Raw genomic sequence first — 10,182 nt, forward strand, 5'->3', positions numbered from 1 at the left:
ATGATGTTCAGAAAGGCAGAGAATGGGGCTTGATTCCAAACATGGCATTGACATGTGAGTGCCTGAGGAGCATCACGCTGATAAATAAGATAATGTCAATGAATATTTATTACTCTAGGAAAAGGATGGATTATTACTGATGGAAGCAATTTGATAAAATATCAAGATTCTGTTCCAAAATCTTTTAAAAATGGAAGGGGAATAGATGGGATGGGATGGGATGGGATGGGATGGGATGGGAAGGGAAGGGAAAGGAAGGGGAAGAGGAAAGGGAAAGGGTAAAAGGGAAAGGGAAAGGGAAAAGGGAAAGGGAAAGGGAAAGGGAAAGGGAAAGGGAAAGGGAAAGGGAAAGGGAAAGGGAAAGGGAAAGGGAAAGGGAAAGGGAAAGGGAAAGGGAAAGGGAAAGAGAAAGGGAAAGGGAAAGGGAAAAGGGAAAGGGAAAGGGAAAGGGAAAGGGAAAGGGAAAGGGAAAGGGAAAGGGAAAGGGAAAGGGAAAGGGAAAGGGAAAGGGAAAGGGAAAGGGAAAGGGAAAGGGAAAGGGAAAGGGAAAGGGAAAGGGAAAGGGAAAGGGAAAGGGAAAGGGAAAGGGAAAGGGAAAAGGGAAAGGGAAAAGGGAAAGGGAAGGAGAAGCGGGAGAGGAAGGGGAACGAGAAGGGGAAGAGGAAGGAAAGAGGGGAAGGGGGAGGGAAGAGGGAGGGAAGGGGAAGAGCAAAGTATCCCCTGCTAAAGGAAATAGTTTTAGGGCTGTCTTCTCTCTCTTGCTTGACTTTTGTTTTGAAATTTTCTCCAAAAACTCTTAATTCGGAGAAGTGTAATAATAAAATGAATGACAGGGACATTTTGAATTCAGCAGCATCTTCAAATCACCCCCTCACGTCTCTGAAGTCAGCTGAGTAGGTGATACATGCACTGTGATAGTGCAAACAAACATCTGCTTCAGTGGGTGTGTGCTTACTCACTCCAACATGCTCTTGAATCTAATTGGGAATTTCCAGGCATATATTGTTCACATGTTCTCCAAAATAACTTTTAAGTATAAAGTGTATGAATTAATCATCCTTTTAATCCAGCAACAGCTGTGCTATAACTGTTCAATCACAAGATAGTTATTTCTATCCTGGGTGTTTAGGATGCTGAATAAAATGGAATATTTTTGTATTTTCTTTTTTTGTCAAGAGGAATTTCCAGCTTTAATAATTAAAACTGTTGAGTTTGGTTTAGATTGGCAGACAGCAGTGCAGAGAAGATTTAGCAGAAATACTGCGCCATAGAGTGGGAAAGTGGGGCTGCTTCTGCTTTTTGCATTTTCCAGAGCTTCACTGGAAAATAAGCTTCACTTTTATAACACTGAGGTACACAGGCATAGCAGTGTGAGTGCCCTACAGTTCAAATTCTGGATGTGTACACCAAATAGGAGCATAAGCCCATCAATTCTCCTTGTTGCTGATGAGACAACTGGTTCACCATGTGGCATCAACTCAAATGGGATGCAGTTGACTGTTAGTTGTCGTTAGCCTTGTTGCATCATGCAGCTGCCAGTTCTACTGTGAATTGTGACAGGTCATTTAAAACAGTTCTACAATGCAGAATGCAGTGCAGAGTGCCATTTGTGAGCATGACTGAGGCAGGCATGCATGTTGCACTTGTGAATCAGTTGAGAGGGCTCAAATCTGCCTGGGCTGCTTCTATCTGTTTGTAAGCTGGGGAATAGCACATTCCTGCTTTATGGATGAAGAGAAATATGTTAAAAATCTGGGAGATAGTGAACATCCAGTATTACCATGGAGAAATACACTCCCATATATTCCCAGCTCCACTGACTGACACAGGTTGGCATGTACTTACTGTTCTGCTTGGGATGAGCAGCAAAAGTTGCACAACAGATATCCAGAAATACAGATTTCCCACTGAAGGAGAAGACACTAAAGCTGCTGGGGACCTAGCTTTGGTCCTGCTAGCTTTGGACCTGCATGCTGAGTGCTGACCTGCATTAGGTGCTGCTGTCAGACTCACTGCAAGAAGAAGGGATGAGCTGCCAGGTAAGAAGCCTCATGCCTCTGCACAGTCCTTTTCAGATGCATGTGAAGCACTAGGAGACATCCCCATTTCTCATGGCAGTGGGGCAGTAGGCTGACTATTAGTGGAGTCTTTACAACTGAATAACAGGAAATGGAATGCAAGAAAAGATTTTCTTTTTTTTTTTCTTTTTGACTTTACACAAAGACCAGGCTTTTAAGCAGTTCTTGCAACAGTGAATGTAAGCAATTTACAATGCTATAGAATTTCTGATGCCAAAGAAATTTTCATTGTCATGACTTGAGTAAAAAAGAAAGATCCATACAAATTCCAGCAGGTAAGTGAAAGGAATCTGCTTAAAATTCAGTGTGCTTCACTCTGTATTCAGGAATGGTCATTTAATACTAGAAGCTGTCTTAGTAATTTCGTCAGAATGGAACCTTTAAGTTAAACAGCATGATGTTATAGTCTGGAAATATAGTGGAGTGCAACATACTAGTTAAAAAATCTTACCAGATTTCTAATGAAGAAAACTGTTAAAAGAAAAAGGTAAAATGTCTACAGCAATTCAAAGATGAGATGGTATGGGTTGCATTCTACATTGATTTTGCTTTCTGCTTAGCAACAGGGCTTAATGCTGGTTCCATAAAAATCTAGAGAAACCTGCAAATACCCTCCTGCTGTTGTAAAAAATTAAAAAGATGGAAGGAGGGAGAGAAGGAGAGAAGGCAAGGAAGGAGGAAAAGAAGGGAAGCAGGGAAGGGAGGGCAGAAGATTTGGCATAGCTTGATCTAGAAATAATACTGATGTCAATCTTGTGTTGAAGTGTTACTGAATACAAAGATTCAAGTGATAAAAAAATAAACTGGGAAACTATTGTAATCACGTTCTTGTATTTGAGTTAGGCTTTGACTTCATTTAAATAAATCTTTATATGGAATGTATATCATGGTCAACAGAAGACAGAATAAAAAGTTGGGGAGAAGGAAAACATCTTAGAAAAATGAACAATCCATAGTGACCCATTTTAAAAAAATTGGCTTATTAACCATGGTATAATTTTTAAGATGAAGCAAATATTTCTTTGATTTTGGTAACCTTTTCTATCTCCCTTTCTAATGAGTGCATTCCCAAGAAAGCATAATTTTGCCTGTGGTGAGACATGATCATTCTGGAAGATGCAGAATATAGTGTTTTCTGATGTCACCGGAATTAAGCTTAGACTGTTGTGTGATGTACTTTCTTTGCTTACATAATCAACCTCTTTTGCTCTTTATGGCTCTGCAGTCTTGACATACCCACCCCATGACATTCTACTCTTCCTGAATTGTATTTTCTTAGTGAAGAGATTAGGTTTTCTCTTGCACTTGTCAACAGTAAAGAAAGAGATCACAGCATGTCTTTTGTATGTGGGAGAAATAAACTTTTAAGAATATTTGGCATGAGGAAGATGGCTTAGGAAAAGAATACTTTTAATAAATACTTCCTTTTCCTTCTTTAATGGCTTCCCTCATGTACAGGATGAGAATAAATTATCTAGTGACAAACTGTTATTCTTACAAGTTTTAAAGGAAGTGATAGTTCTTCAAATGACAAATTGAAGTTCTTCAAATGTCACCCTGTGTCATTTAATATGTAAAAAGGCAGTCATAGGGCTCAGCTCAGGTTACATGCTCAGTTTAGTAGTAATGATGCATATGCTGCAGGGTTAGTTTTCCTGTCCATTTAAAGAAGGTAGTGACTCCATTCATGCCCCATCAGCACAAGGAGCCCATTTCTCCTTAGATGGCTACCAGTCATAAAGTGCTTGTGGAGATTAGCTCTCTCAGACTCCAGCATGTGATGCTAAGGCAGTAAAGACTGGGAAAGAATTTGTGTCTTTTCTTGGCTCCCACACAGTCATCCCATCCTCTGACAGTGTCCAGCCCAGTTTTATGCTACCTCTGCCAGTTACCATACTGATCTCCATCTCTTGACTAGATTCTTACTCCTGCTTGCCAGACTGCAGCCTAGTGCCCAGCCTAGTAAGGAGCTAATCCCTCCCAGGCACAGGTACTAGGCTTCATCAACATATAAAGGACTGTTCAAAGGATTGCAGAGGGGAGATGAGCATTGTCTCACTGCAGCCATAGCAAATAAACCTTCTGTCTGATCTCTCTTAAAAGGTACTTGTGTTACTGTGTACTGGAACTCTTGATACTAAATGGAAAGTAATTGTTATTCTTACTCAAGTTGCTTCTATTTTGCCAATGAAAATAATTTGTAAATAGTACCCCTGAGGTTCAGGCTGGATATTAGGAACAATTTCTTCTCAAAAAGAGTGTTGAGGTGCTGGCACAGGATGCGCAGGGAAGTGGTAGAGTCACCGTCCCTTGGAGGTGATCTTAGAGGTCTTTTCCAATCTTAATGGCTTTTATGATTCTAAAAAGTGTAAGGGCCTGCTATTGGACATTATGAGATGAAGGACATCTATTCCTATGCGAACCTCTCATAAAACCTGTGATTTCACTAGTGCATCTTTATAGCACTGTCTAAAATGCATGTCCTATCCCTACTTATTACATTTGCTTTGGCTAGCACACCACTGAAAGCTAGTAATGCCTTCTACTAACACAAATGCCACGCATGCACAAAGTGCTGGAACACGTGAACAGCAGCTGTGGTCAAGGGTGACTGATGTGTTTTGAAATGCCCTTGCTTTATCATAGCTGAACCTGAGCTCAAGTAATGTTTTAAATCTCTTTTCCAACATGCAATGGTGCTCTAGTAACTCAAACATTTGCACCTTTTCCAGATGGCTTTTATTCATTTGATGTAAATTAGTATTTGACTTCTTGGACGAAAGTACTCAGGTTGCACTTGGAAGCACTGATTCAAGACCACTGTGTGTGGCTGTCTCTTGGTCAGGTAACACAGGCACTTGTATACTGCCCTGAGAAAGAGCGAAGAACAGGCACAAGTCTATGCATGGCCACATGCTGCTTTGGTTGTTTTTGTCAATCCAACACCGGGCATTTTAATTTCAGTTCAAGGTCCAAGATTTAGGTTTATTCTTCATTGACCTAATCCAAGCCCAAGTAAAATATTTTAAACTGAAAGAATGACTAGAGTGGAATTTGCCCCCATTTGAGCAGATCAGCCTAATTCTTGCAAGTTTTTTGTAGGGCTGAGTGCATGTCCTATTGAGGTAGCCTCAGGCACTGGCACGGCCTCATCAGGGGAATCAAGTACCATGTGAAACAAGGATGGCTCTAGAGCCTGGACAGGTCGGTCATGAAGCAGTCTTGTGGGGATGGATAGATGCTCACCTGCTCTTGGTTAATGCAAATGGTGCACAGGTAGGTGGTAGGCATGGCACTCTTCTCTGCAATATGCTGACGTGGAAAAAAAGCTCCTACTTACCACAGAAAGGTAACAAAATGTGTGGTTTCTAAAAGATATCTTCTTTTCCCTTATGTGCTCACACTATGAGCCCAGTATGTGTTTTGGCAAGAGGAAATTGTAATTTGATTTCTCATTTACTTCAGTGAGACATTATCTCACAGAGGAAAACTTTTCTGGATTTTTAACCTAAAATCGTTGCTGGTTGTCACCTTTTGTTACTTAATCACAATTCATGTATGTAATAGCTTGCAAACTAACTGCCAAAAAAAAAAAAAAATTCAGAAGAAATGTATATAATTTTAAAAATAGCTTCCAGTTTCCTCTGAATGTAGCTCAATCTGTTTACCTGTGTATTGGTTCTCTTATCTCATGCATTCATGCTCTCTGTTCTTTCCTGTCTTTCCCTTTCAAAGCACATTTGAAATGGTAAATGGAGAACACTGTATAACAGCTGTTTTTAATTGATTAATCAATGTACTTAGTCTTCTAAAAAAGCTTCTAGAAAAATGTCCCCCTCAAATTAAATGTGCAGTGAAAACATTGAGTTCTAAGAAATGTTTTCATCAACACCGAATGATATTTATACTGTTATTAAAATACATCAACATGTATTGGTCCTCACCTAGGCTTTATTGAAGGGTGTGTGAGTGAGGACAATAAGGTCCTTCACCGCAATAAAAATATTGACAAAAGTATAACCCTGATATGTAGAATTTTAAAGTGTTGGGCTTTCTATCCATTTAGGTGGAATTAATAAAGCATTTCCTTAAAATATTTCCTTTCTTTGATCACCTTTGCTATCAGGACTAAGATAAGACATGAACTTGCAGCCTTCTTTCTCTATTGCCAGAAGAATACTACTTTGGGGTTTCTTCTTCCCCTCCAAAAATTCATTTTACTGCTGTTTTTCCAGACTTTTCTCTGTCTTCTCAAGGTCTGCTTGTGCATTTTCTAGGCTTTTTGCTTGGATTAGTTTGAGGCATACAGTAAACAGAATTAGCCAGGTTTCTACAAATGGATGGTTGTTCACCAACTGCTTCCTGCTTGCATAAGTGCGCACAGCAGGTAATGTGTGGTGTCATTAGTCCCGTTTAGCTGCACGTATGGCTGGGAGGGCATGTTTGCATTTCATTTGAACAGATATGATTAGCTGTTCTCAGAGCTCGTCTGCAGTAACACTGAAAATGTGTCATGCACTATTACCCAAGCAAATGTAATGCCCCCAAAATAAACATGCCCCACTAGTTTGCAGGCAGTAATTGAAGGAAAAACAGGTGTTTCCCATATTCTTTGTGATTGCCTACACATGGGGCTTTTATATCGTACTTCAGTGACTTTGGAGCACTGGCTTCTGCTGAAAAAGAAATAGCGTTACCAAAAAAGAGTGGGTTTCAAGAGTCTTCTTTGGTCTACAGCCAAATTAAATATGGTGCAGCCCTCTTTAGCATTTAAAAAATTAAACCACAGCAGCTACTTTAGCCATCAAACTGTGCTTCCAGCAATTCTCATTTTAAAGTGTGGTACTGTGTGTGACTTAGTGTGTTAAAAGCAAATGCAACGCAAAATGCCACTTAGATGTTGTCAACCCACCCAAGATGGAGCTTTCACACAGAACCAGTAAAATAACATTGACATCTTCTAGTAGATTGCTTTTACACTGTGCAGTCTCAAGTTTCATCTTGCAGAACCAGTGAGCTCCTGATAGCTGCTAAGATTGATGGTATTGCAGTGTTACCAGCAGGCATGATTTTATGAGATGCAGGTAGAAATGTCAGTGGCTGCTTTCTATGACACACACGTTTTACAGTGGGTTGTTCTTGATGAATACACCTGCATGAGTGACAGAAGGAGGAAGGACAAAAGAGGAGTTGCTTCTGCCAGCTGGTCACGGTGAAAGTCAGAGGTATGCTGCAGATCTGGTGCTGTCCAGGGGAAACCTACAAAGGCACTCATACACAATGGAAGCCTGTAATGCACAGAGTATTCAAAACAAACTCAGCTTGAGTTGATTGTTGATCCTTGTGCACTGAGCTCTTCCCTGAAAGCAAGTGTCCCTGCACTTCACCCCAATTTCTTTCAGCACAGAGCTTGCAATGTGCAGGCCTCTATTCCAGCTGTCAGTCATGGAGCATTCCTGAGCATGGAGCTCTGGTCTCATCTTTCATTGTTAATGTAGCAGCAGAATGCAGAGAAGCAGTAACGCCTCCAGAATGCATTCCTTCTGTTTTCAAGTGTTATTATATTGATGGCTTTTGTTTACTCATGAAGAACTTCCAATATTTTAGCCTAGTTATGCTTACTGAAAGAAAGCTCTACAGGTAAACAAAAAATCACAGAATCCCAGACAGGTTGAGGGTGGCAGGATCTCTGTGTCCATCAAGCTCAACCCCAGTTCCAGCAGGGACACCCAAAGCAGGATGCCCAGTGCCTCCGTCACCTGCACAGCACAGAAGTGCTGCCTGATGGTCAGGGGGAGCCTCCTGTGTTTCAGTTTGTGCCCATTGCTTCTGGTCCTGGCACAGGACACTACTGATAAGAGCCTGGCTCTGTCCTCTGCGCACCCTCCCCTAAGACAGAACATCACAGCTCTCTCAAACCTTTGTCACAGGAGACATGCTCCATTCCCTTTGTCGTCTTGATGGTCCTACACTGGACTCTGTCCAGTATGTCCATGTCTGTCTTCTACTTGGGAACCCAAATAAAACGCAGTATTCCAAGTGACAGCACTGTACTTACCAAACTGAGCAGAGAATTACTTTCCTTGACCTGCTGGCAATACTTTGCCTACTGCAGCCCAGGACATCATCAACCTTCTCTGCTGGAAAGACACATTTCTGGCTCATACTCAGCTTGGTGTTCACCAGGATGCCCTGGTCAGTTTCTTCCAGGCTGCGTTCCAGCTGGGTGGCTCCCAGCTGGTCCTGGTGCTTAGTTTCATTCTGAAAAATCAGAAGGCCAGCTTTAGGAAGTGACATCAGATGAATTTGCTCTCTGGCAAATGTAATTACACAACTCCATTCTTCATAAAAAAAGAAAAAAAAAAAATCTTTCAAATATGAAAATGATAAAATGATGGAGTTTCCAACCTGATCTGTTCCTTTTTACCTTTGCTTTTTCTCTGTTTGTCTAAGACAATCGATCCTCTTCTACAAGGTGACAAAAATAAAGGAATACAAGTTTCTCTTTTAAGTTTCATTTGAGCAACAGCTTTCTCACTTCACAAGTCTCAGGGTTTTGTGCTTGTGCTTCCTACCTTATAATCAATATTTTTATTTGGATACCAGCTGCCATTCAGAGGTGATGAAGCTTCTGAACTTTCCAGCCTTTCCTCATCTGGCAGAACAGTATCTGCACTGCTCTGACTGATCCCAAGGAGAAATGTAGCAGGATGGATTTGTTACCGGTGGGAATTTGGTAAAACAAGCACCACCAACTAGAGCAGAGAGCAAACCCCAGCCACGGCTCCCTTCCTGGCTCCTGCTTGCCAGGCATCCAGCAGAGTCTTCTCACCAGCACATGCTGCAGCAAACAGAACCAGGTGTCTTGAATGATGCCATACCAGCTAAGCAACAAGTCAAGCTCAAAAATAATAACAGATTCATAGAATCATCAAGTTTGGAAAAAAACACTAAGATCATCTAGTCCAACCGTCAGCCTATCCTCACCATGGTCACCAACCATATTCCTCAGTGCCAGCCTCGGGGCTCGAACATGAGCTATCATGTGTAAGTATTTTAGCCCTACTAAAAAGCAGAGAATAGGACTTTGTGTGTAAGCACTTGGCTTCTCAAAGCTGGTCTGTCTCCCTCTCTCATGGACATTTTTTGAAGGATCAGAAATCAGAGTGTGAACATACAGCTAGAGCTTGAAATCGTAGAAGCCTCTTGAGAAGGAGGAGGAAAGAAAAAAAAATCCCCAAACATTCACACAAAACCAATTAAGCTCCAAGAAATAGTATCTGTATAGTGACTGTCTCCTATAGTAGTTTAATGGGGTTCCAGGATGTATGAAGAGATGTCCATTATCGTCTTTCTCTAAATACCCAAGAGCCAAACATGAACAGAAGCTCTTCCAAATACCCTCGAGGTGGGGGGTGCCCTGCATGGGAAGAATCCTGAATATCAACAAGTGACTCCCACTCAGTGATCACATTAATAATAAAACCAAGCATTTCTTTGCTAACATTTCTCCACAAGAAGAAAAGAAATCCTTACCAGAAGCCAACTCACTTAGAAGTAACTGTCTGGAAAACCAAGTTAAATGTAGGCGATACTGTAGAAATAATCTTTTCATAATTGTTCTTATGTCTGATTTTGCGCTCACTGGAATATGGGGTGGACTTGGAGTTACGTGTATCTTCCAGAGGTAAACAACAAACCTGAAGTGCTTGTGGAGCATGGAACAATTACTGTTGGCTCCACCTGAGGCTGCTGAGCAAGCTGTTCCTTTCATTGTGCTATTATTAGATGGGAGCAGAGAGGGTTGGACAGCAGCGCTCATTAATGGTTAGGACAGCCAAGTCTGCAGAGCATGTGGCTTGTTTTCTCCAGAGCTCAGACATCTGTGCACACCTAACTCCAGGCCTGAACAAAATGATTTTCCCCGTGAATAAAGCACAGTGAAATGAATGAAGAATTTGGAAAAGAAAAAGCAGATTTTCAAGGCAGTCCTAGGGAATCTTGTGAATATAAATCATCACTATCCTGATAAATGGCTTTCATTTCATTTCTGTACACAGATGTTTCCATGTAGGTGCGGAGTATCAAATATATAATTGAAGCC

This window comes from Tetrao urogallus (assembly GCF_951394365.1).
Source record: "Tetrao urogallus genome assembly, chromosome: Z".
Lineage (NCBI taxonomy): Eukaryota > Metazoa > Chordata > Aves > Galliformes > Phasianidae > Tetrao > Tetrao urogallus.